The sequence below is a fragment of the Ursus americanus genome, chromosome 34 (genome assembly GCF_024610735.1).
Source record: "Ursus americanus isolate L20-20 chromosome 34, mUrsAme1.1.p, whole genome shotgun sequence".
NCBI classification, from domain to species: Eukaryota; Metazoa; Chordata; class Mammalia; order Carnivora; family Ursidae; genus Ursus; species Ursus americanus.
The window spans coordinates 11,313,940-11,340,294 of record NC_142160.1 but is presented as its reverse complement, the minus strand read 5'-3'; the positions used below and the strand labels follow the sequence as shown (position 1 = coordinate 11,340,294).

Below are 26,355 nucleotides of genomic sequence, written 5' to 3'. Positions count from 1 at the left end.
CCCTCAGCTCAGGTCTCGATCTCAGGGTCCTGGGATGGAGCCCCATGTCAGGCTCCCTGCTCAGAGGACAGTCTGCTTCTCCCTCTCGCTCTGCCCCTCCACTCCCCTCCCCCAGCTGTGTTCTTCTGCTCTCTTGCTCTCTCTCAAATAAATAAAATCTTTAAAAAAGATTTTTAAAAAATCTTAAAAAAAAAAAAAAGACTTAAACTTGAGGACTGAGAGAGAAAGAAGGTAATCACTAAGGAACTTTAATCTACTTCTACCAGAAGAGACATGTCTAGTTCTGGCTGTCCAGAGGCTGAAAGACATGGTTGCACTCTTGTGAGGTGTGAATGAATTTAGCAAATCCTGGAATCTTCAGGTCTTTGCTGACAAAAAAGAAAAAAAAAAAAACCTAATGAATAAAAGTTCATGGATCCCTGCCCTCTTACCAAGTGACAAACAGTGCCTGGTACAGGGTAGGCTGATGGAGTTTGGGAACTCAGAAATCACACCAAAGGAAATTACCTATGAGCCAGTGGGGGGGGGGGGGGGCGGCCAAATGAGTTGGCCTATAATACAAGGCTCTAAACTGGTATGCACAGAGATTTCTGATCCACATGCAATGCTGGTCAAGGCTTCAATCTGAAGCCAGTCACTTGGCACAGTGTCTACAGTACTTACCTGCTACAATGGCTGGCCGGTTGCCATTGTTTTATATACTGCCTTCTGAAACACTGAATACCCTTGTTAAAAGTAGGTGGAGACATATATTTGAAGTGGCTTATAAGAATACCTATAATAAATTAGGAAAATACCAATAAAGCAGGCACAGGAAAACTACAGATAGAAGTACAAGACCAAAGGAAGAGCTAAGACATAAATATGAATGCCCTGTGGAGCCACTCATTTCCTACAATAACCTGCAAATTTGGCTTTCAGTTTCCTGCCAGACAAGGCACAAAGGGTAACATGAGCACTTAGGACGACGATGCGCACTGTCCATAAGGGATAGGTATATTTGTGTCTTTTGTGGGAGGGTGGGGGGAGGAGGAAGGAGTGTTTTCCAAATACTAAAATCTGGTAACTAATTAGTTTTGAAGGTCTCTAAGCAGCCATTATAACAATTATTACTTCCATTCATATGGCACGTAATGCTTTGCAAAGTAATTTATACACTTTCTTTCATTTGCACAAAAATCCTGTAATGCAGGATTTGAGGGGATGGTATTATTAGCAATAATGTATCTCTCACTCAGGCATCAAGGAACTTCGCCTCCCTGGAAACACAATGCAAAAGGAGAAAATAAGCAGAACGATCTCTGACATAAGAAACCAAATGGCAACAAGTCTATGCAGAGGAAAGAACTTCTCCCTCAGAACCTGTATCTCCTTACTTGGTGGGAAATTCTAACAAGGATAATTAACTTCCTTCCTAAAACCACAGCAGATTAAAAATTAACAAGCTAGGGACTATTACAGAGAGGCACTTTGAAAGCCCCCCAAAACTGGGACATAGGAAAGCAGGGTGGTGTAGAAACTGAAAACCCTACACACTCACCAAGTAGCTTAGGCAGGGATGTGTCAAGAGGTCAAGCCAGGACCCTGACCTTCCATCAATCAGCTGTTCACATGGTTACACGGTTACCTCACCAATCTTTGAGGAAACGAAAAGAGATCACCATCACCCACTCCCAACCCTTACAGCCTTTCAGTGACCTGCCAAGGCTCATAAGATAAAATCCTTATTTAAAATGGCCCACAAGGTCCTGAACGTTCTGGCTTCTGCTGCCTGCCTCTCCAACTGGTCTCACATCCCCTCCGCTTCAACCCCACCTGCGTAGGCTGCTTCTGCACACTTTCTTCTCTCTACCTGAAGTGTCTCACCGCTGCCTCTCCTGGGCAACCTGAAAGCTCATTTTCTTAGATTAGGTTTCCTTGTGAACCCTTAGCACCTTTACATTTGAGAACTGATCATAGTTGCATTTAATCATGAGTCTGATTGTTCGATACCTGTTTCCTCGAGGGTACGGTGAGCTCCGGAAGAACAAAGACCATGTCTGGAATACATGCGGAATAAATATTTACTGAAAAGAAAAAAAAAGAAGAGTATGTAATGTCACAGCACAAGCATGATACATCTTCCTGGTAAATATTTCAAGTTCACTACAAGATGTTTCTGACAAGGGAGAAGCTATTATTCTCTTTATTAAAGCAAAAATTAAAGATTCATTATGGAGTAGAATGCAAAATTCATATGAATTTTAAAGCTAAAATACAAGATTCCAGGAATACTTCAGCCTACGCCCCCCGATTTTTCTCAAGGCATTGTACTTAAAATAATACAGAAACACGGGGTGGTAAAAGATCCATTTCCCAAGGGATCTGGATAACCAAGGCTCATCTCCGTTTTACTAGATGAGAATGTGGATGAAGAAGGCTTTGCAAACCATAAGGCTTTGTGCAAATATAACTTATTAAAATCTGTCCCGAAGAGTGGGGAATGGCTTGGTTCATATTACACCCCCAATTACAGGTGAGGCTGGCGCCAGGACCCAGGTCTCCAGAGGCCTGTCCTGCCCACTGCTTTTCATTAACGCACAGCACCTGCCACCTGCTCCGTGCTGCAAAGGTCCTCTCCCTCCCAGCCACAACTGGGGCTGATGTCCTAAGCCAGCCTCAAATACACTTCAAGTGCTGACCAACCAGAATCGAGAAGCGGGCAGAAAACCCAGCCGGGCATTTCCCAGCATCATAAGCCGGAGGCTTTTTGTCTCGCGCTCAGGACCGGGCAGTTTCCCTCGAGGACTGCAAACGCGGCCGGCTTCGCTCGGGCCCAAACCCGAGAGGCTCTCCCTCTAGCGGCGTAAACGCGGGACTGCAGCGCACCCCGGAGCCACCGTGAAGCTGCTTTTCTGAGGGGGGCTGTGCGGCCGCCGGGCTGAGAAGTGCAGCCGGTATTTCCGGGGCTGTGAAGCGGGAAAGCTCAGGAGTAACTAAGGAAAGACAACACACCGCAGGTGCCGACGCGGCTGCCCGGCTTCGCGGTCCTGCGCCGTGGCCCGGTCCTGCGCGCAGAGGTTGGCCACAGCTGCTGCTTAAGGAAACCGGGACCCCCTGAAGCTCCCGCCTAGGAGGGTGGAGGTCCCCATCAGGCCCCTCCGCGTTGCAGCCGCACCTCCAGCTCCGTGCGCCCGGCCCGCGCCCCGCGGGGCTCGCCCGCTCGGCCGGGACGCTACGGACCGCGGGAGGCAACCGCGCTGCGCACGCCCACCCACGCCACAGCCGGCGCTCTGGGGCGGGCGGCAGCCGGGGGACGCCGCCCCGCTGCCTCGGGCTCGCGCGGTGCGCGTGCGCGCGGGTGGGCGTGGGAGGCAGGGGCGCTACTAGCGCCGGCGTGTGCGCGCGCGCTCCCCCGGGGGCCCTCCCGCGCAGGCCGGCCCGGCTCGGCCCCGGCGCGCGTCACGAGGGGCGGGCGGGCAGAAGGGGGTGGGGCCGCGGACCGGAGGGGCCCGAGCGGCAGCTGCCGAGCCCTAGCCGGAGCTGGGCGAGGGCGGCTGCGGTCCCGGCGGCGGCGGTGGCGGCGGCGGCGGGAGAAGATGGTGGCGCTGGAGGTAGGAGCGGCTGGAGCGGAGCTTTATTCCCAGGTTTGGCACCAGCGCTGTCATTAGCGCCGCTTGCTCCCGCGGGCCCGCGGACCCAGCTGTCAGGCAAGGTACCACAGCCAGGGACGGGTGGGTGAGGGGGGGGTGGCCGGCGCTGGTGCTGCCCCCGACAGAGCCCCGGTCCTTGCCGGGGTGGTGCCCCCGAGCGCGAGAGGGGCTGCATGGAACAATAGTGAGGATGAGCGGGGACAGCCGGCGACATCCAGGGGGCAATGCCTTTAGCCATCGAGCTAACGGGGCGGGGGAAGGGGGCGCTGAAGGCAGGGACGCTGGTGTCCGGTGCGCTGAGACGCGGGGCTTTGGAGGCAGCAGGCGTGCCTGATGACAGTCATGGAAGGTGTGTGTGTGTGTGTGTGTGTGTGTGTGTGTGTGTGTAAAAGATACAGCCAAGGGGATGGGGGTGGCGGACCGAAGGTGCTGGAGAATGACATTTCCAGGAATCCCCGCTAGGATCTCTCATCCTTTGGCTGACTCTCCCGGAGAGAGTGTGGTGATGGCAACGATGAGGTGGGCAGGATGCACTTGGTGTGTGTGGAGAGAGGCGGTGGGGTAGGTGCGGATTTGTAAAATCCCATGTGTGTGAGTGTGTGTATGTGTGTGTACTCGTGTGATTGCCTCCACGCTCCCCTAACTGAGCTCCAAACCCAGAGATGTGTGAGTGCCCTGACTTGCTGCCACCCGCTGACTATGGGACAGTGTTTGCTGTTTTGACCCTGCAACTCTGAGTACAGTCTGTGCTCTGCTCTTGCGTGTGGATGGGATTCTCACTTCCCCTTTCTCTGGCTTCTTGACATGGGGATGTGGAAGTGTGCATGTGGCTTTGGGCACATGGCAGGGAAATAGGAACATGGTTACCCCTTCTTGGCTTGCTAGCCTCCCTGGATTTGAAGGGGGCTCTCTATCCTGTGACACTTCTCTCCTCCGCCTCTGTTCCGTAAGGGTCTTAGATGCCCTGACTCTGCAGTTTCTATTGTTTATCTCTTATCTGACCTGAAGGAGAAGGGTCTTTAATGGCCACATTCGTCTCTCCATCCCCACAACTTTGAATGTCAACTAGACCTTCTCCTTCCACATTCCAACACTGGAAACCTTAGGACTGAAGAATGGCTGATCTTTATGTTGGTTCATGTAGAATGAACTCTGGAGATGTGTATAGAAAGATGGGGTCAAGGGGAGTATTTAAAAAGAAGAAAAAGATCGACTGAGGAATGTTTTGTACTGTTGGTCAGCGTCACACAGGCAGGGCCTTTTCCTACGGAAAAGGGTTACTTTATTTCTACGGCTGGTATCGCCCACTCTTCCAGCTCTCACAATGGCTAGGTGGTACCATGTATCATTCACGAACTGAAATCTCCTAAGACCCATGGTGATGGGGTCCTGGGTTGGTGAAGTCTGCTTTCCTAGCCAATGTAGCCTGCTAATAGAGAATTTGAAAAATGTCAGGCTGGCAATAAGTCAGCCAGTGAGAGCCAAGACACAGAATTGCATCCAGAGTCTATAGCTGTTTAATTGTCTCTGCGTGATAAAGATAGGCTTATGTGGGGTTGGGTAGAGATAGGGAGATAGCATATTCATGTGTGTGTCCACTGCAGTTTGACTCCCCAGTGCCTGTATTTCTCCTGCGGTATTTGTAGGAATTAATCCACCTCTACACTTAATATCTGGATGCTTCTTGATTAAAATGTTGTGTGACTAGATCAGCCTGCTTAGAACATATTTAAATCACAACACCTTAAATTCTGCTGCATTGCTGTCAGAATCCAAACTAGCTAACCTTGATCCTCTTTGAAAAGCCTGTAACAGTCATGGCTATATAAGTAATATATACCATGCTGGCCTCAGAGGGTTCTTTCTCTTTTTCTTTTTAAAAAAATTTTGTCTTGTTTTGCCAAAGGTTGCATGATACTGCTGTTACATTGAAAATAATAAAACCAGTGCTATGCACATATGTTTTTTTCTTCCTGTTTATCTTAATTAATGATGCTACATAGACCAGGTGCTCTTGAAACTGTGAACATTAAATTTCCCCATGTCCTTCAGTCAAGCCTTCTAAAATTTTAATGTGAGGTTGTTGGATCTCCTCCAAGATTTAAGGATAAATTTATAAAAAATTTTGAATCTTAGTTCTTCACTCCCTATTAGTTCTGCCAATGTCTTTCTCAGAAAAGTACTTATGGAATTTAAAAGGCATTCGAAGAGGTTCTTTTTTTTTTTTTTAAGTTGTTGTACGTTTGCAAGTAAAATCCAGAGATGTAAATGTCTTACAGGAAAGTTTAAGGATATAAGAAATTGTCAAGGTAAATACACTGTTTAGAAGAAGAATAATTACACAACAACACAGTTGATGACTCAGGAATTAGTGATTTCCTTTCTAATGTAAATGTGATGATTTAAAAAATACAGTGCCTGGCTTTTCCAAAGATTGGACTAGTAAGTTTAATAAAACAGCTTAACTCCTGTAATTCAGTCTGGTAAACAGTGGTAACTTCTGTGTGGATGCATTTTCTTCACTTAAAGTGCCATTAATGCTTTTCTTTTCCATTATTGGGTCTCTTAAGTTAGTTTTTCAGAAAACTTGGAAGTAAAAGACATTTGAAAATTGGCCTGTGGAGCTGAAAGGAATAAACTATGGTACCGTGGGGAGATGAGACTTGTATCCTACAAAGAAAAAGTAATTGTTGCTAAAATTGAGAGAATTTCAAGGACTAGAAGCCAAAGTTAACCCTTTGGGTTATAGTCAGTAATTCACAAATATTTAATTGCCTACTACCTCGCAGACTCTGTGTACCTTTGGATAGAGTTTGGGATATTGAGAGGGCCAGAGATGTGAAGAAGAAGACTTAGATCCTGCCCAGAGGAAGTTCATGGCCTGGAAGGAGAGATAGGGTGTACCTGTAACTGACTATAAAAATGGTGCAAAATGGCTACATTGCCGAAAAGCTATATTCCTTCAGTGCTGTGGGTGTTGATAAGATAGAACGATGACTTCCAGTGAAAGAGTTGGGGAAGGTTACACGGAAGAGGTAGCATTTGAGCTGGGATTTATATGGGTGGTGTTTGGGCTGTCAGGGAAGGAAAGGCATACTTGAAGAGGAATGAGTAGCTGAGACTTGGTGATGGGAAGGTGTGTGCTTGCCCAAAGAATGAAGCGCTTTGGCTGAGGCACAGGGAATGCCAAGGGATGTAATGAGAGGTAAGGTGAGAAAGAGAGGTTTGTCCAAGATTATGGGGCAGCTTGTATACAGATTTCATTCGGTAAACACCAGGGAGCCATGGGAGGTTTCTGAGGAAGAGGGTTGACAGGGTCGGAACTATGCAATAACCTTGTAGCATTGTGTTGGACATAATGCAACGAGAAAAGACTGGTTATAGTGGGAGACCAGATAGAGTCTATCGTCAAATTAGGGGTAAGAGGAAATGAGACGGTGGGAATGAAGAGGAAGAGACAGACTCGGACAGGGTACAGGAGTATTCTGAATGGCATAGCAAGGAAGTCAAAAGTCATTGTCAGGCTCAGCCGAGACAGTAATTAGGTCATTGTCAGAGAGGAGGTTCAGAGGAGGATGAGGAAGAGGAGAAAAAAAGAGGTTTCATTGTAGGCATGATAGATTCGTCCAAGTGAAGAGACTAGAATACAGGTGTAGGTTTTCCAGAGAGAAGTCAGAGCTACGAAGAGAGATTTGTGAGTCATCTACTTAGGAGTGATTTTGAGGTCTCAGGAATGGCTAATGAAGAAAACGGAGCGAAGCAAAGCATAAGGTAAGCGTAAGGGTAAGGATCCTCAGGGCATGTCTATATGTTGGAGGGAAAAAGAGGAAGAAGAAGATAAGAACAGCATTAAACAAGGGGCAGCTGGAGCAAAATGGTGGAAGTCTTGTGGTGTCATGGAAGCTGGGAAAAGTGAGGGAGCCACCACCATTCATACATCATTCATTTGGCACATTCCGTAGGGCTGAGGGTACAACAAAGGAAAAGCCATTGGATTTGATTCCTGGCTTTCCTTAATTATCTTTGAGGGAAGTGGAAGTGGCAGCCAGGCTGTTAGGGGTTAGAGTCAAGAGTGATGCATATGGAAGGCAGTGAAGACACACTTCCTTTTAAATAAATTGGGTGGCAAAGGAGGAAAGAATTTGGCGCATCAAAGAAGTGGCATACTATAGAGAAAGTAATGTTTTTAGCGTAGGAAGACTTGAGCCTACTTTATCACCGGAGAAGAATCCATAGAAAAGAAGAGAGATTGAAAATGTAAGAGAGAGTCTAAATGGACAGAATGGAATCTTCAAGAAGAGGGGAGGATACTGGATGAAGACAGAGGAAGGATTCTTGAGACAAAGGCATAGGAGTTTTGAGGTGGAAACAGAATAATTTGACCATCGTCTTCTAAATAAAGTCAAAGAACAGGTGGGCAGGTTGAGACCATGAGTGGAATGATGAAGACTTGGAGTATGCCCTGTGGAAATGTAGCAGTGGGTCAGTTAGGGGCGAATAAAAGGTTACCACCCAACTATGAAGGCCTGCTGCATTTGGAGACATTGAATTTATAGTGGAACCAATTAGCCCTATATAAGCAGAGTTTGACAACTACTTATATAATTTTCGTAATAGTGAGCATATAATGTTGTTGAATACAGTGGATCCTCTTTCCCTTAAACTCAATGAAAGGAGAAGAAATGTTTACCTTTAAAATTAGCTGAATAAAAATCTCCACCTGAAGTATTTCCTGTGACTATTCTCTTGGAGGGATTGCTGACTTAAATCAATAAAGCATATAGTAAAAGAATGGAAAAAAACATAAGTGTTTTCAAAAAGATGATCTTTATAACAGCAGGATATGGCTTTACAGGGAAGTGTGAAGTCAATTTTTCAAAAGAAAAATCAAATATAGCACCTCACTGAACACCATACTCATCATACGCACTCAATAAATATTTGTCACATGAATACATGAATAAATTTATTTTTTTAGTAAGTTAGGTATAGTATCCAAGATCTAAAATACTGGGATTTCTTTCTTATTTACACCATGAGCATTCCATGGCCTATACAAGTTTATGATAGAATTAAAATAATTTTATTTTTTCATACCTGCTACATATGTCAAAGCTTTACAAAAAAAATTATTTTTTACTAAACTTTTTTTCACAAAATAATCGTGTATCCTTTCGATCCTTGATCTATGGGGCTGGCATGATTCCAGACGAATTTATAGCACTTCAACCGTGGTGAGTGATGATTTTGAGGTTCTCACGATGAAATCATTTATTCATTCCTTCAACAAGCATTCACTGAGCGCCTCCTCTAGACCAGAGAATATTTTAGGTGCAAGGGATACAGCAAAGGGGAAAAGTCCCTACTTTTCACTGACCTTTAGCAGGAGGAGATTAAAAAATAAATAAGCAAATATATAATATGTCAGGAGGCGGTAAGTGCTGTGTATAAAGCAGGGAAGACAATAGAGCGTGGCAAGGTAGAGGGTGCTATTATTTTATATAGGGTGTTCGGGGAAGGCCTTGAGCAGAGAGAGCTTAATGAGGTGAAGGAATGAGCCACACAGATATTTAGGGGAAGGGCCTTGTAAGCAGAGAGAATATCAAGAGCTAAAGGCCTGAGGTAGGAATGTGCTTGGCATGATCAAGGAACAGCAGAAAGGCCTCAGGCGTCTCCTTGCTTCACCAGGCCATGTCCTATCGTTCCTGATGGGTGGAGCGGTCACTTGGGGATCCCTGAAGGACACATAAGGACAATGCGATGCTTTGCCTTTCAATATTTAATCAGTTGCCCATAAGGTCGTATCACCAGGTACCATGTTCAGGCTGACCTGTGTGTGAATCACTGCTTAGTTTGTAAGAAGGTGGATGTCCTCAAGCAAACATTTACATTAGAAAACTTGGAAACTTGGCTCTCTCGGGGTCGTAATGAAATTCTAGTCATCTGGAAGCTGTCCCTCTCCTGTAACTGCCACATGGTTCTTCCGCGGTCTGAATTGTCTTTAGTTACAGGGTTTCTTTCTTTCCTCAAGTATACATGTTTCATGTCCCATTCTCAAGTCTACAGTCCTTGAGGCTTGAATATGTTTTGTTCACCTGGGCATAGCCCTACAGCCCACAGAAAAACTCTTGTGCATCCGTAAGGGATCATCAAGTACTTATGGAAAGGCATGGACGAGACATTGCCAAAGATGTAAGGTAAAGGATGAGGGTAAAGCTCTTTCACCTTGACTTTTGCAGACAGCTGCTTGTCAAAGAGGACACAAAATCACCAATGGTGCAGAAGAAGTTTATGCATGCAGGGCCTGAGACAAGGACTTGGGTGCACATGGTTTTTGGGGGAAGGTGATCCCAAGAAGCATGAGTGAGAGTGGAGAAAATGAGATGGGAAGGAGAGCAAGCCAGTAAGAGGTGGGCTGATGAGCACATTACCAGTGGAGGCTTGGTTCTGCTAGCACAGTGCCAAATGCACTTCATGGTTGTCCACCAAGTGGTGGGGAAACTGGGATGTTTATCCATCATTTAATACTAGAGGCACTAAATCCCAGCACTTTAGAGCTACTGCTGATAGCCTGAGCAAGCTCCAAGGGACCAGAGAAAGCTGTTGGGTGGATAAGCAGAAGGCAGAGTGGGCTGGAGGTGGGAATCTGTCAGTGTGCATGGGAAGTGTCCATCAGAGCTTTGGGGGAACTCCAAAGTGGGCTGAGGGGACGCAAGACAGGGCATCACATCCTCTATTCCACGTGGAACAGAGATAGCATTAAGAATTTTTTAACAGATAAGAATCGCTTTGATAGCAGTTATTGGTGGTTTAATTGAGGGATTTTAATGTCTTGCAATAGCTGCCTGCAGTGTAGTTCACTCCTGAGTCAGCTATGACGAGCCTCAGTTACCTGGGATGCAGATTACTGTATATGCCCAGGTATGAGGTACCCATGATTATAAGATGGTCCCCAGTGTTCCAATGAGATGGGTTTTTTTTTTAAGATTTTATTTATTCATGAAAGAGAGAGCAAGAGAGAGCACTAGAAGGGGGAAGAGGGAGAAGAAGGCTCCCCATTGAGCAGGGAGCCCAACGTGGGGCTTGATCCCAGGACCCTGGACTCATGACCTGAGCCGAGCTCAACTGACTGAGCCAGCCAGGCACCCCAACTGTGAAGGAATGTTTATTTAAATTGGTATTAAATTCTTGGCCTCCTTTGTGCACGCATGCATGCCTCCATCCCTCCATCCTTTTTCAATCACGTGACCTCCAAAAGCATCCCTATCCAGTATCAATGGCAGTAATTTCAGGCTATCTCCCCCATACAGTTCTCAAGTAACCTCTGAAACCTACACTTCCTTTTCATGAAATCTTCAGGCTTATGGGGAAAAAATGTTTTTGACATGGCCTCTCCCTTTAAAATCCATTGCCATCCCATCCAGCATTAATGAATTGCTTGATTTCAGCTCCTCTTATCTTGGAGATAATGGGCTCTTTGCTTTGGGGCGCTCACAAGAAAGGAATTGAGAGAACGCCTCAGAAGGCGGGAGCTTTCTATGGAGTCAAACATAAGGCAACTTTTCTTTTCCAAAATCTAATTTTGGGTGGTGGTAAAACCATCTCCATCCACTAAATTTCCTCTCCAGCCCCCCCTCCCCCGCTCCAGGGTGAGTTAACTAATGTGAAAAATTTTGTAGTCGTTTATTTTATAAAGGTGTTGCTTCGTTATCATGCTGAACAATGCAATCATTTACGTTTCTGATTTCTGATAAATTCTGTATCCTGAGATCAGTTCTGTATTCATGAACAGGTATACTTTATTTTAAAGATGAGGTGTACTTGATAAATTATGCATATATTTTTTCCCTGTAAATTGTAGCATGTTTTAAATGCGGAAGGAAGAGTTTGTCACTGAAAGAAATCCCACTCAACAGGAGGAATAAAGCCCTTAATGTGGCTATTCAGTGAATTAGGATTCTTATACCCGACTTTCTGAAAGTGGATCACGCTCTGCTTTGGTGGCTTTAAAATTTTTTGGACCGTGATCCCTAGTGAGAAATACAATTTAGTACACCATAATCCAGCAATATACATGAGTGATTATAAACACACACATGTGTGGGCACACACCAACATATCACTGGAACAGAAGTTTCACTCAACAATACTTGTCCTTTATTACGTGTAATACACCCAGATATTTTCTGTTTTGTTCTGTTCTATTCCGTATGGTTGGCAGCCCATTAAACTTTCAGCGCTAGTGGGCTCTGACATGCAGTTCAAAAAACACTGTTCTGTTGTATCCATCAACGGGACTGTTCTATTTTCTTACATTGTGAAATAATTTTATGTTGGAAGTTTGGGGGTTTTTTAATGTGTTTCAAAATCATTAGCAAATTTGGACATTGGGTGGTGTGTGTGTATAATGTCACAGTAGTCCTAAAGGGAACCTTTATTGTTCAGTAAATATTTTATTTCCGAAAGAAGAAATTATTAGTGAGGGAAATGGAAAGCAGAGTCAGATGAATGGATCCATTCTTAAATCCAGTGGTTTTCCTGGGCCGTGCAGACCACGCCCAGCCACTGGGCCCTGACCTCACTGTTGGACTGATTACTCACTGGCCTGCCTAATCTCTCCGTACAATTCTTTCCTCCCTCTTCTCCCTTCCTGCCTCTTTCCCAAACTGCGGCCCCCGGGCCCCGGGAGATCAATTACTTAATTCTCAACTGCAACCTAATATATTTCTTCCCTGATGTGAAAATAGTTTTTACACCCAATTCTCTTCCAAATAACTTGAAAGTACAAGAATTTTTTTTCCCCTGAGCTAATACCTAAGGGAGTCTTGTCCTAAAGGAGCTAGAATTTGTTCCACGCATGGAATGTTTCCATAGTGTTACGTAGTATGAAAGTCTAACCTAATCTTATGCTCAGGTATGAGTGCAACCTTTATGGCTCTCTAGTTGTTGAATATGAGTACATATCAATCATTGTTTTAAATGCTCAACGGCTTCCCCATCCAGGGAATGAAAATAATAATGTAACATCACACCTGCAAAGTGCCAGGCATTGTGCTGAGTAGGATACAGTTAACTCATCTGCTTCTTGTAATGATCTCATTTACTCTCTACAACCTTGTCAGGAGGGGATTTACGCAGCAGAGAGGGCTCTGAGGCTCCCAGAGGTTCTGTCAGTGACTACAGGGCAGGGCAGCGGCACTCACCTAGGGCTCAGGGACACACACCATCCGAGGCTGCCTTTCCCCTACAACAAATGTGTAAACCAATGAGCATGGCTGTATTCCGATAAAACTTTATTTATGGAGACTGAAATTTGAATTTCAGTATCTCTTTTACATGTCACAAAATTTTGATACCTTTCTTTTTCTTTTTCTTTTTTTTTTCCCAACCATCTAAAAATATAAAATCACTCCCAACTCCTAGGCAGTAGGCCGGAACTTAGTTTGCTGATTCCTGGGCCCAGATAATTCCTGCTCAGTCCCTTTGTCCTGGGGCCCAGCAGTAGCCCCCTAACCACACTCACCAGCTGGCCTCCCTTCTTTATGGTGCCCTCGTCCCACATGGTGTGTGTGTGTGTGTATGTGTTGCTCTTGCAATGAGGTTTCTCCAGGCTCAGCAACATGAGATGGAAGGGCTCAGACAGTTGGAATATGGTCCTGCCATTGCTTAACCGCCAATATAGAACACGTCTCTAGATTGGGCCAAGCCTCAGTTTCCCCAACTGTAAAAGAGGGAACGATGAAACCTGCCTTTCCTATGTCTTCCTACGAAGGACTGCTGGGAGGGTCAAATGAGATAAAAAAGGCTACAGAAAAGTAGGGCAGATGCGTCTCTTCCTTCTTGATGACCTTGAGCAAAAGTGATGTCTCCCCCTTCTCAACAACAGGTGGGCAAGCATTTTCAGTATAGGGCCAGACAGTAAGTAATTTCTGCGGGCCATACAGGTCTCTGTCGGAGCTTCTCAGCTCTGCCGTTGTAGAGCAAAAGCAGCCACAGACAATATGTAAACCAACAAACGTGGCTCTATGCCAATAAAACTTTATTCATCTTTGCCGGAATTTGAATTTCATATCACTTTCACATGTCACAAAATTTTGATTCCTTTCTTGATTTTTTTTTTGACCATCTAAAAATGTAAAAAACCACTCCCATCTCCCAGACAGTACAAAAACAGGCAGTGGGCTGGGTTGTCCCATGGAACCTAGTTTGCTGACCACTGACATAAATGTTCACAACACGTTGTTCCATCATTAGCAAGCAACCACAGTTCACTTCGAACTATGGCAAAGCAGGCCCACTTTATTCCAGCTCTCTCTTGCCCTTCCAAAATATACATCCACCCACCTACATTTTTTTCCCACCTCCTCTAGCACTGGGAAGGATAATAGCATATAGATAGCATGCATATATATGCACACATATAGAGTATATGCTGAGTACATGTTTGTTGAATAAATGGGGAAGAGCAAATCTGTTGCTTTTCTATGTATCTTGTTTTTCTATCTTTAAGAAAAATTCCACCTCTTCTCTAGGAAACTTTTGGGAATGACTGAGTCAACTTTTGTAATTAAATTTTAGGGGCTTTTAAACTTCATGCTTTGAAATTTGTCATCCCCCCCCCCCCCCCGCTATTAACCATAAAAGGAAAAGAATGTCGGGGAAGAGAGAAGGGAAAAGCAGTCAAAACAAAAATCAACATTTCAGCATAAAAAGAGCTGATTGGAGAATAACTGGAGTGGCCAAACATTTAGCGTTAGTCCCTGGGGCTTCCTATCACTCTAGGAGCTCTGGAGGCTACAGAGCCTCTTGCCCCAGCTGCCAGCTGCCCTCCTTTTTGCTGTGCTCTCTCAAAAACGTAACTCAGGAGCCAGAACTCTGTGCATTTGGCTATAAACAAAGAGGACCAGGTAGAATGTGCTGTATTTTTTCATCTGCACATCCCCACCATGTATCAAGGAATCACGCACATCTCTGAACAGCAAAGCCTTGAACGTGGCTCCCATTTTATTTCTTGAGAAGTATAGGCCCCAAAGTGAAATAATTAGGAAATACATACATTTAAATTTTTCTTCTCAAAATGAGGTGGATGGAAACTGGACGGTGGAATGAATTATAGTAGCACGTGTATGTGCGTGTTTTCCCCCCAGGTAGTCTATGATGAATATGTTACTCTGTGTTCTATCATGAAGAAATTATATATGTGTATGTGTTTGAGGGGTAGGAAGAAAGGAATAGTCTAGAAAATTGGAACCAGATTATTAATAGTGTGGACCCTTTAATAAAATTTGTTAAGGAAAGGAACAGTTAGGTCGGCTTTTGAATAAGCACTTTTTTAGTGTGCCAAAATATATTAATTTTCTGTAACCTGGGAAAAAAGATCCAGGGCTGGTGTAAAATACATTATAAAGTGTGCTTTCAGGCTGGCATAGACTGCTCCTGCTTTAATAGACGCTCTCTAGCCTCGAAGACAGAATGTTAAGCTGGTGTTGGAAGTGTACATTACATTTAAGTCATGTGAGGTATTTGAAGCCTGTTTGGGGAAGAATGAAGGCTGAGGGGCTCAGGATCTCGTTCCCTATTGTGTCTGAGCTGCCCTGGGTGAGACACAACATAGTACTTACTGGCAGTGCAAAGACTGTTTTCGAAATGACCCTTAGTGGATGGAGGCAGAGGGGGATGGGAGTGGCAGTGGGGGCTGGGTGGCTTGCCAGAGAGCCACAAGGTGGTGGGGAGGTCATTGCCCATCTGTCTGCAGTTTCTTGTATAGAATAAGTCTCCCTTTGATGAAGTCAAGAAACTGTGCTTATGAAGACAGAGGATTACGATTTTGTTCCTTATGTTATTTGCACAGTGGATCTTACCTTTTCTTCTTTCTGGGTGTAATTTTTCCCTGTCTTAGACACAGACACCCCCTCCTCTGTCTTTCTTCCCCTTGAGCAATTACAGTGGGCCTGTTTACATCTCATGGCTTATGTGGACAGCTCCCTTCTACGCTGGAGGTTTCCAGCAAATGTCTGGTTATCCTTGATTGTCCATTCATATGCAGGCTATGACATTGAAGCTGGCCAGAGGTCTGTATTAGCTGGTTGGGTTTGTAGAGGTCTTAGGATGGGCTCCCTAGAGCAGACACTGAGAAGAGGGAATCTCCAAATGCCAGTCTTTTTCCCGGAGAGTACCTGCTGGCTCCTGGTAGTATGTGTGTGTGGCATGAAGCAGAGTCTGGGATCTAACTGTCTGTTACAGTGAATCTCCTGTTTCTAGAGCCTTCTCCACCCCCATCTTTTGTTAGGATTCTACAGTCCAGTCAGCTCCAAAGAAATGTGTTGCAATCTCTTGTCTATGGATCTTCTCGCTTCCATTCTCTTTGTGGATTTATACCTTATCTATGCCTCTGTACTCATTTAAGTGGGGTCCTGAGAGGGAAAGGATGAAAATTTATGTGGTCAAGCTGCTACCTGTCACCAGAAGCCACTCAAAGCAAAAGCTAAAGTAGAATCTTTGAATGAAGCAAGCGCATGTGCACGTGCCCACACTTAAACATTTACAGTACTGCAGCTTCTTGGAAATAGGCTCATCGTTGGGAATTAGCCAATCCAAGTATTATCTAGCAAAGTGCTATATAAGCTAAAAGCAGTAGTTATAATCTGTTATAACCATTAGCTGGATAACGTGAGCCCGTGGCTCTTGTTGATATCTTTGGGTTAACCTTGGGGATGTCCATCTTCCCCAGCATTTTTGGATAATAACCTAGGCACAGGTCAGTAAACTGATGTCAGCATGAACCATGCTCCCCTTACCACATCAGAGTTAATCTTAGCAATCACTGGATAGTAAACAGAAACCTAAGCGATAACTTTGGCAAAACACCATCTTGTTGTTCAAGGAATCTTGAATTAAAGCACCTGTCCTCTGTGTATAACAGGTTTATTGGTGGGCTAGGCTCAGTACTGTGCAGACAGCAACCATCTCTCTAGTTCTTCTTGCATGACTCCTTCCTATGCACCAAACGAACTTGTCTTTTCTTCCTTATTAGAAGAAAATCTTGGGCAGGTCTCATAGATTTCCCAAGTACTCTGAAGTGGTGAAAAGTTAAATCTGGTCTGTTAATCACAGGATACAGTCCTGTGTGATAATAAAAATTCTAAACTCCTACATAATTTTTTTTTAAAGTTGGAATATAATTCGAACATAAGTGAAGAACAGGTTACAAGTGTAGTATGTTGGATTTTCACATATCTGAAAACCCAGGTAACTTGGTCAAGACCCAGAACATTTCCTGCCCCTCCTGCCCTCCACCTCCACCCCCATGCTCCCTCATGCTCCTCCTCCAGTTAACATCAACCAGGACCTCAAGATAACGCCTACTCTGACCTCTAGCACCGTAAAGCAACCTGACTTTTCCTTGACTTCATATGAACAAATCATACAGTATGTAGCCTCTTGTGTCTGACTGCTTTCCTCAATAGTAGAGATTTATCCGTATTGCTAAATGTATCTGCATTCTGTTCCTTTTTGTTGCTCATGAGTAATTGTGTGAATATATTGAGTTCACATGTCCATTCTTCTGTTGAAGGGCAGTTGGGTGGTTTCGCCATGAACATTCTTGTATGTTTATTTCGCTGCACGCATACACCCATTTCTGTAGGTGTGGAGTTGCCGAGTCATAGGATAGGTACGTGATTGAGTTTAGAGACGTCATCAGTTTTCCACAGTGGTTGTACCAGTCCTTCCCCCAGCGATTGTTTATGGGAATTGTAGTTGTTCCTCAGCCTCGTCAGCACCTGCATTGTTCCATTTGAGTAGCGTTAGCCATTCTGGGAAGTGTGCAGTGGCGTTCATCGTGTCTAGTTTTAAACTTCACCTCCTCCAGCTCAAGCCGGCTGCTTCTGTGGAGACCACATTATGACCACAGGAAACACACACCCTGTTCCTCTTGCGGTAGAAGTGCCTTTTGCTCTAAACACAATCCCTTCTCTTTGCCCTGCTAGCTCTGACTAGCTTTATATTTCTCCTAGCGAGAGCCAGACCCTGACACCTGGCTCCCACAGACTCCGGAGGGCCTGTGCCAAGCTCCTGGAGTTTCTCTTGAAGCCTTCTTTGCTCGGTGGATTAGTCAGCTGGGGCTGCCATAACTAAATACCACAGGCTGAGGAGCTTAACCAACAGAAATTTATTTTCTCACAGTTCTGCAGGCTGGAAAGCCTAAGACCCAGGTGTCAGAAGGTTTGGTTTCTTCTGAGACCTCTCTCCTTGACTTGCAGATGTCCACCTTCTGGCTGTGTCCTCACACAGTCCTTTCTTGTCAGGGCACATTTTGATGTCTCTTCCTGTTCCCACAAAAACATCAGTCATATTGGATTAGAGCCCCACTTCATTTAACCTTAATTACCTCTTTAGAGACCCTGTCTCCAAATACAATTACATTACGGATTAGGGTTTCAACCTTTGAATTGGCGGGGTGGTGAGGGGAGTGTTGCAGTTCTGTCCATTACTCTTGGTTTGTGTGTGTGTGTAGGGAGAGGAGTCCTCCAGTTCTCCAGAAATGCTTGAAGTACTGAAGTGACAGTGAATTTTGTTAAATCAAAGTACAGTCAGTCATGATTTAAGGTACTAGTTGGGGAGATTTTTTTTTTTAAATAATAGAAGTAAAACACATGCAATGAAGAGCATAAAATACCCACATTTTCAGCTTGAGGAATGTTACATCCATATTCCCCACCACCCAAATCAGGATGTAGAACATTGTCAGCACCCCTTAGATTTCAGAATACTCCTTCCCAGTCTCTGTTACTCCCTTCCCAGGGGTAACCACTATTATGGCTTCTATCATCATTTATCAGGTTTGATGATTCTTGAACTTCATATAAAGAAAATCACATGCATAAGCCTTAAATTCAGATTCTTTTACTTGGCATATCTATGAGATATATCCATGTTATTATATATGTTGGTAGTCCATTCTCATTGCTGGGTCGTATTCAGTAGTATAAATACACAACGATGTGTGTATCCATTCTGTTGGTAGACAACTGGGTTATTGGCTGGAATATAACTGGAAAACCAGTTATACAGTTTTTGGCTATCATGAACTAGGCTGCATGAGCATTCCTGTAGATGTCTTTCTGTCTTCATTCATATTTCTTGGGTATATATTTAAGAGTAGAATTCCTTGGCCATAGGGATAGGTGTATGTCTAGTTGGAAACATTTTAATTGACTTCTTATACTAAGCCTTTCTATTTGACATCGTTTCAACAGCTACTCTTCACGACTCAAGTGTAGATGTGGGCACACATGCTCTGCTTTAAAATGCAGCAGTTTGTTTTGTTGACTTTTTTTCCCAATTAATTTTATTGTCGAGCTCAGTTCACTGAATGTGATTTTGTTACTTTTTATATCAAAGGTAAACGAGGCATATGCTTGTGAACTCACTGGATTCTGAACAGGTTATTCATGCATATTGGAGGGATGTTTTTGTCACACTCTGTTAAGAAGCCAACAACCATCTACTAACAAGCATTTACTTGTTTTATCTGAATCAACAAGGTTATGCATTCAGAATATTTTTCATTAAAAATAGTTTCATGTACAACAAAACAAGCCAGTGCATATTTTAATTTTTAGCATCTTAGTTTTAAGCATTAGCTGAGTCCCATTCTAACCAAAATATATCAATTTTAGCTAGAATACTATAAAGCAGCTTTAAAAAAACCTAATAATAAAGTGGCAAACATGTATGTATTGCTCACGGTAAGTAATATCAGACTGTGCTCAAAGCACTTACTATGCATTAACTCATTTAATCCTCACATCAGCACTAGAAGGTATGCTATTATTATCCTCATTTTACAGATGAGGCCACGGAGGCACAGAGAGGTCGAGACACTTAGCCAAGATCACACAGCCAGTAGGTAGCCAGGGTCCAGAGTCTGTGCACATATAACCACGAAACCACACTACCTTTTAACTCACTCTCATCTTTCTCTTTATTCATGGGAGTGGAGGCTATGGGAAAGAGCCTTCCTGCTTTCTCAATATCTAGACATTTTCTCAGTTTAGACTGAAGCTATAGCAGTTAAAATCTTTATTATTACTTTGATTCCGGTAATCAGATGCAAAAGGATGCCAACCTGCTGTAACTGTCTTAAAAAAAATCACATTAAAAGGATACTTCCCTCCCCCTCCTTTTTAAGCCCTGAGGTCATACTGGGGAGATCTGCTGGGGGACTGGATGTTCCTACGGATACCCTGAGTCCCCAGAAAACCAACCTTATGGCATGAGAATGATCCTGAGTGAGATATGCCTTCACCACTGTGATCAGAACACTAACTCCTTTCTCCACCTTCACCCTTGGTCCGCAGTTGCTTGTGTGCGGACACTGCATCAACCCTGTGCAAGACCCAAGCAGAGTCCATGCAGCACCTCTCCTCAGGGAGCTTTAGAATCAAGCACAGGACACAGGCACTCACACAAAGCACACGCATGTCATTGCTGTTGTTAAGCCAACAAGTCTATGAGGGAAAGGTGAGTGTGCTTGCGTGTGACAAGGAGGTCGCTCCTTGCGTGTGACAAGGAGGTCCTGTCAGGGTCACTCAAGAAGGGCTTCTCTGTGTGAGGAAGTAACAGAGGGGGTAAGAAGAAGTAACTCCAGGCAGAAAGCAGAAAATATACCATGGCCCTGGGAAGGGATGGGGTGCCTACAGGGGACAGTGGGGGTCAGCTGGCTGGGCGCATCGCCAGGGTCAGATCAGGCAGGAGCTCCAGGCTGCTCTTTATTCTGAGGACAATAAGAAGCCACTTCAGTGTTTCAGATAAAGAAAAGACATGACCAGATTTGTGTTTTTCTGACAGTAGATTGGAAAGAGGCCAAGAGGGAAAGCATATTTATAAACATTTTGCACAATGGAAGGTGATTCCCATTAGAGTACATTCCAGAGTTCCAAGGGGAAGGTGGTGATTTGGAATCTGCTGGTGGAAGAGCCAGGAGCAAAGGACAGATCGGAGAGGTATCTGGCAGGTGAAGTCATCAGGGCTTGGGGACGCACTGGGTGTGGGAGGTGAGGAAGTAACAGGCATCGCTGGCCGACTCCCAGGGTTTGTTTTGTGCTGCTAGAGGGATGGGGTTTTCAGGCACCAGAACCAGGGCTGGAAGATGAAAGATGACTCAGTTGGGAGGGTAGGCAGGGAGTGAAGAAGGCACTGACCAGAAGGTGTCTGTGAGGCCTCTCAGGAGGGGTGTAAGCTGGCTGCTTGGATATAGAAGTCCAGAACTCGAAGGAGAGGTCTGGACTAGATAAAATGCTAATCAAGCATCATAGCTTTAGAAATTAGATTCAGGGGGCACCTAGAGGCTCAGTTGGTTAAGCATCTGCCTTCGGCTTGGGTCATGATCCTGGGGACCCTGGGATCGAGCCCCATGCCAGCTGCCTGCTCACCAGGGAGCCTGCTTCTCTCCCTCCGTCCCCTGGCTAGTGCTCTGTCTCTCTCTTGCTCACTCTCTCTCTCTCTCTCAAATAAATAAATAAAACCTTGAAAAAAATAGAAATTAGATTCACTAATCCATAGGGATGCCTTGAGCTTTGCTAGATCAAGTGCTTTAGAAAGGCAGCATGGAGAAGGAATAGAGCCGAGAGTCAGGAGTTAGACTAGTCTAATTGTCCTTTCTTAAAGCTTCAGACCGTCTCTGAACTGCATCTGGAGTCCTAAAACCAGAGAGCTCTATGATAGCATGGATGGTTCGTACTCTTAAATGGAAAGCCTGTCTATGGCTTTGAAAATAATTTTGGCCGCTGTGAAATGGACAGATACGTTATTGAAAAGAGAAATGGCTGAGCAGATAAGGTTTACTAGTTTGTAAGTATTTGATCAGTTTGTCTTTAAAATAGGTGAGCAGTTTGTACAAAATGTTTATAAACATGTTTACATATAAGCTTGGCTAACAGTAAGGCTTAAAGTGCCAACTGGTAAATAATTGGGAAAGTTACTTTGATGTCCTGAGTTTTAGGTGTCTTAGGGCAGCTTATCCAAGCGTTCTTTGTACCTTTATCATGAAGTTAAACCCATTCATGTATTTTGACCCAGTCTCTGGTATAATTTTCTTCCTAACCACGTCCTCACCTCCCTTTACCTTTCCCGAAGAGCATTGCTCTTGGTGAGAAATGGTGAGGCCAAGGGTCTAGTGGCTGGACTGGGAGTAACCAGCATAAAGGACTTACGACCATGCCACTTTCCTGGCAGGTGACTAGCCCTTCATCTGTCCAGATGCCATAAACAGGGGCATCCAGGAACCTTCCAACTCTGGCCAAGTGCACAGAGGGGCACTGCAAGATTCAGGCCCACATTGGGGCCATCCATGTGGCCCGGCCTTGCATCAGCAGCCAAAGCTCGCCAGCCACACAGTCCTGGTGTTCAGGCGCTGTCTCTGTCACCCCCATGAACCTACTCCCAGAGAGCCCAGCGCCAAACCCCTGCTCACAGCCTGGCCGTTCCATTCAGAAGGACTTATCATGAGCTAATGTGGGTCATTAAGTACCTTTTGGCTTGATTTCCTAGAAAACAATGCTTTCAGAAACATTTTATCTGAAGATTTTTAGACACGCAATATTGTTCTGTTTTTACGTATTGTTGTATGCTCGAGTCTTTACATGTTCATAGCACACATCCTGGTACATTAAGAAAGCCAACTTTTAAGGCTTGATTGCTTGAGGTTTGCTTTTCTGTTTAATGACATGTATAAACGGTTTCTTTCATGACCTTGAGTTATAACTTAAGAATAAATTCGAGGAAAATATTGTCAGGAAACCCGAGAGAGAAGTCATTGGCTTTGGTTTTGTCTACCCAGAAACCCGTAAGGTGGAGATTATGTGTAATATTTGGATTTTGGCTGGCTATTTTACTGTGGTCTCTTGCCCTACCCAGCTACTTTGCAAAATGCTGATAAACTCTTGGGGAGGTGGGTGTGTTTTTCTGGCTTGATTTTAAGAGTAATGATTTATGAAACTTAGATATTTTATCTGAAGGCAGCAAGGAATAATAAAATAGCCAAAGTAGAACTGCAGATTTGAGATTCTGTGATTTGCTTCCTTTTCATTTACTTTGTGAAGGAAAAGGTTAAGATCAATAGATAAACTTTCTAGGCTTGAACAGTGCCTGCTTTCTGAACAAAAAGAGCTATAATCCCATTAAAATGTCTTGCTGTTAATGAAACCTCAGGGCTTGGCTTCAGATATTTTATTTGATGACACAGGTTTTATACTGCTGTTACTAAGGCACGAAAACCCGTTGAGGGGCTCTGAATATTAAGTACTGATGTATTTCCTGACAGAGCAGTGGGGTGAGCGGCTGCGGGCCGATTGGCAGCTCATCAGGGGGAGGCACGTCTTCTCACCAGGGACGGGCAAATGAGACCAGCCGTCCACCACCCATTGTTTCCCCCCTTTGGGGGGGGGGATTTGGGCTTTCAGGGCACTGAGAGGAGAAACAGTGTCACTCACAGGTCCCTGGGTGCCTGGGCGTGTCTAGAGCTGCTAAATCACATCCCTCAGGTCCCCCTCCCAACTCTGGAAGCAGTGAGAGACCAGTGGAGCTCTGTTACTGATAAAGCCAGCTGGAAACCTGCTGCGGGCGTGTGGCTGCCCGGGATCGGCTCACGGGCTTGGCCCCGGGCATAGCGGGGGCAGCGTCTGCCTGCGAAGCCCACCTGGGGGCGGGGAGCAGACGACAGTGCAGCCCCCTGTGGACAGGCAGAGGTGAGAGACAGGAAGGGTTGACGCTGGGCATGCTCTGGACTCCTTCCCAGCATTTAGGTCACTCAGGACCCACCCCCTCCCATGAGGAGGGGTGAATGTTGGGGTCGGGCCCAGAAAGGCCAAGAGGTTACTACCCACAAATCCCTCATGGAAACATCAGAACAAGGGAAGGAAGTTGTTCCTAAAACATTCCAATAGCTACGGAAGGTTACGATCAGCATACCTGCACACACACAAAAAAACCCAAAAACAAAAAAACAGATGAGTTTCTATATGTTCTAAAAGGACATTTTATCACTCAAGAATTATGGTAGATAACCTTTAAACTATATATAAGCAAAATGAAGGAAATCAATATTACTAGCCCAAGATAATGACCGTTAACATGATGGTGTAATCTTTTCCTCGGTGTGTAACAAAAAATACTGCATACGTGCTCTTTTATATTCTTCCTCTTTTCACTTAGCAATATCATAAGTTTTGATAAATCTAGAAAGCTTATAAATAAATCTGGGAGCTTATCAAAATAAAACTTTTCTTATTTTCAGCTTGCTTGTATGTTAGAGGACTTGCTTTCAGCTGGTTGTGAGATTAGTGAGTGAATATACACCTGTAGGATTTAAAGCAAAATTGAACAGAGGCAGTGGATCAGGATTCTTAGACGCAAGCAACAGAAAGTGATGCTGGCTGACCAAGCAAAAAGGTTACCAGATGGATACAGCTCTCAGAATAGCTGGGAGAAGTGGGAGCTGGGATGAGGGCTGAGCTTCCTGGAACAGCACCCAAGGCCAAGCCTCAGAACCGGTCTGGTGAGAAAATGCCATCTCTTCTGAGCTCTCCATGATGTGTGGTTTCCGCATCAGGACCTTAACAGCCACTGGCTCCACCGTCTCTGAAGCTACCCCTGTGCCAGGTACTCAGCCTTGCAGCCACCGCCTCCTCTGCCACCACCGCAGAGACAGTGGGCTCCCCTTCTCTTTTGAGACTACGAGCTCCTGAGTCTGCCTCTGTGCTCATTTGCCTGGTTGGCAGAGCCCAGGTCACATGCCTTTTCTCCAGCTGCACGGGAAACTGGGCAAGCAGGTATCTCAATTTTTCTCTCCTTGTTGCGGGAGGCAGTCTTGCCTCGCTTACCTGGATTCATGAAATGGCGACCTCACCCAATGCAGCGCAAAGTTCAATCAGTGGGGAGCCAAATGAAGGAAAGCTGTTTTGCAAGTGCCATGTTGTCATGAGTCCTTCCTTTAATCAATGTTTGCAGATAACTGACCAACTGGCTACCACAATCATGGTAGAAAAATTGACTTCAATCCTGTTGGCTCGTGTGGCAGGCATGAATCAAGTCTTTCTTACCTGCCTGTCTTACAGGTCAGTAAGGATCAAATAAGGTGAAAAATGCTTTGTAAACAATGAAGAACATAGAAGCTTTAGTTATTCAACCCCACAACCAAGTTCTTTATATCTCCTTTGCAGTCCAACCTCCATCTGAAACTGTTGTCTGGAGGAAACCACCTCCCTCTAGTTTCATCCCCACATAGACTTCTGGCCACTCGCCAGTTTGTATAGATTCTTCCCCCACCCTGTGCTGTGTTATTTGTTGGCGCCCCATTTCCAGAGCCCTGTTCAGACCATTGTCATCTTCCACCCCAAACAATCATAGTCGCTGGCATTCTCATCATTGCAACCAGACATCTACTTAAAGCACAGCTCTTACTACCTACCCCAGGTCAAAAATCATCAGTGGCTCCCCACTACTCAGAGAATAAAGTTGGCTTCCAAAGGGCTTCACCATTAGAACCCTGGCTCTCTATCCAGCTTTATTTCACATTTCTCAACAGACACTCCCCAACTTCCTCTACTCAGACTGATTACTTATAGTTTCCCAAACACGACCATCCCCAAGTTTTGTTCTCACTGAATCCTATACCAGGGGCACCTTCCCCCATCTCCATCTGTCAAACCTTCCTCTACTTTTTAAAATTTCTAAACCTCTATTGTGTCTGTAGTAATTTCTCCTTTTCCATTCTGTTTTTTTAAATAATAATTTTTTATTATGTTATGTTAGTCACCATACAGTATATCCTTAGTTTTTGATGTAATGTTGCATGATCCATTCTGTTTTATTTGAATCTTCTCTTTTTTTCTTGGTCAGTTTTGGCAGGTGTCTATCTTATGAAATCTTTTGAAAGAACCATCTTTTGGTTTTGTTAATTTTTTATTTTGTTTTTGTAGTTTTCTAAAATTTATTGATCTCTACCTTATTTCCTGCTTTTGATTAATTTGGACATGCTTTTTTCCCTTCTAACTTTTTAATTTGAATGCTTAGTTCATTTATTTTTAAACTTTGTTATGTGATAAATGTATTTAAAGCCAAAATTTTCCTCCAAATACTGTTTTAACCACACCTACATATTTTTCATGTAATGTTCATATTCTAATTCAATTCTAAATATTTCTCCTTTCCATTCTTTAAGGCCTTTTACATATGCTACCTCCTTCCTGATACTCGTCTCATCACACATCTAGAATCTTTCATTCTACCCTCCTTGACTTTGAGAGCTTTTTCTTTCTTAGTACCCTCCCATAATCTGGCTTTTAGTTATCTGTGAGGATTAAAAAAAATTTTTTTTCCAGTTGTGTGACTTGGTTTTTTAATTTTAATTCCAGTATAGTTAATATATAGTGTTATATTAGTGTCAGGTATACAATATGATGATTCACCAATTCCATACATCACCTGGTGCTCATCACAACAAGTGTGCTCTTAACCCCCATCACCTATTTCCACCATCCCTCCACCCAACTCCCCTCTGGTAACCATCAGATTGTTCTCTATATTTAAGAGTCTGTTTCTTGGTTTGTCTCTCTCTCTCTTGTTTTCCCTTGCTCATTTGTTTTGTTTCTTAAATTTCACATATGAGTGAGATCATATGGTATTTGTTTTTCTCTGTCTTATTTCATTTAACGTAATACTT

The 26,355-nt window shown here is 44.3% G+C and overlaps 1 protein-coding gene across 3 annotated transcripts in view; it reads left to right on the top strand.

Annotated features, from left to right (window-relative positions):
- Window positions 1-3,508: 3,508 nt before the first annotated feature.
- Window positions 3,509-26,355, top strand: part of APBA1 (amyloid beta precursor protein binding family A member 1) — a 202,024-nt gene continuing 179,177 nt past the window's right edge. For 2 of the 3 annotated variants that reach the window (XM_087858824.1, XM_045772354.2), the window contains exon 1: window positions 3,509-3,694. The gene's annotated coding sequence lies outside the window, so the exon portion shown is untranslated. The remainder of the gene's footprint in view (window positions 3,695-26,355) is intronic. The other variant, XM_087858823.1, reaches the window with a different exon arrangement.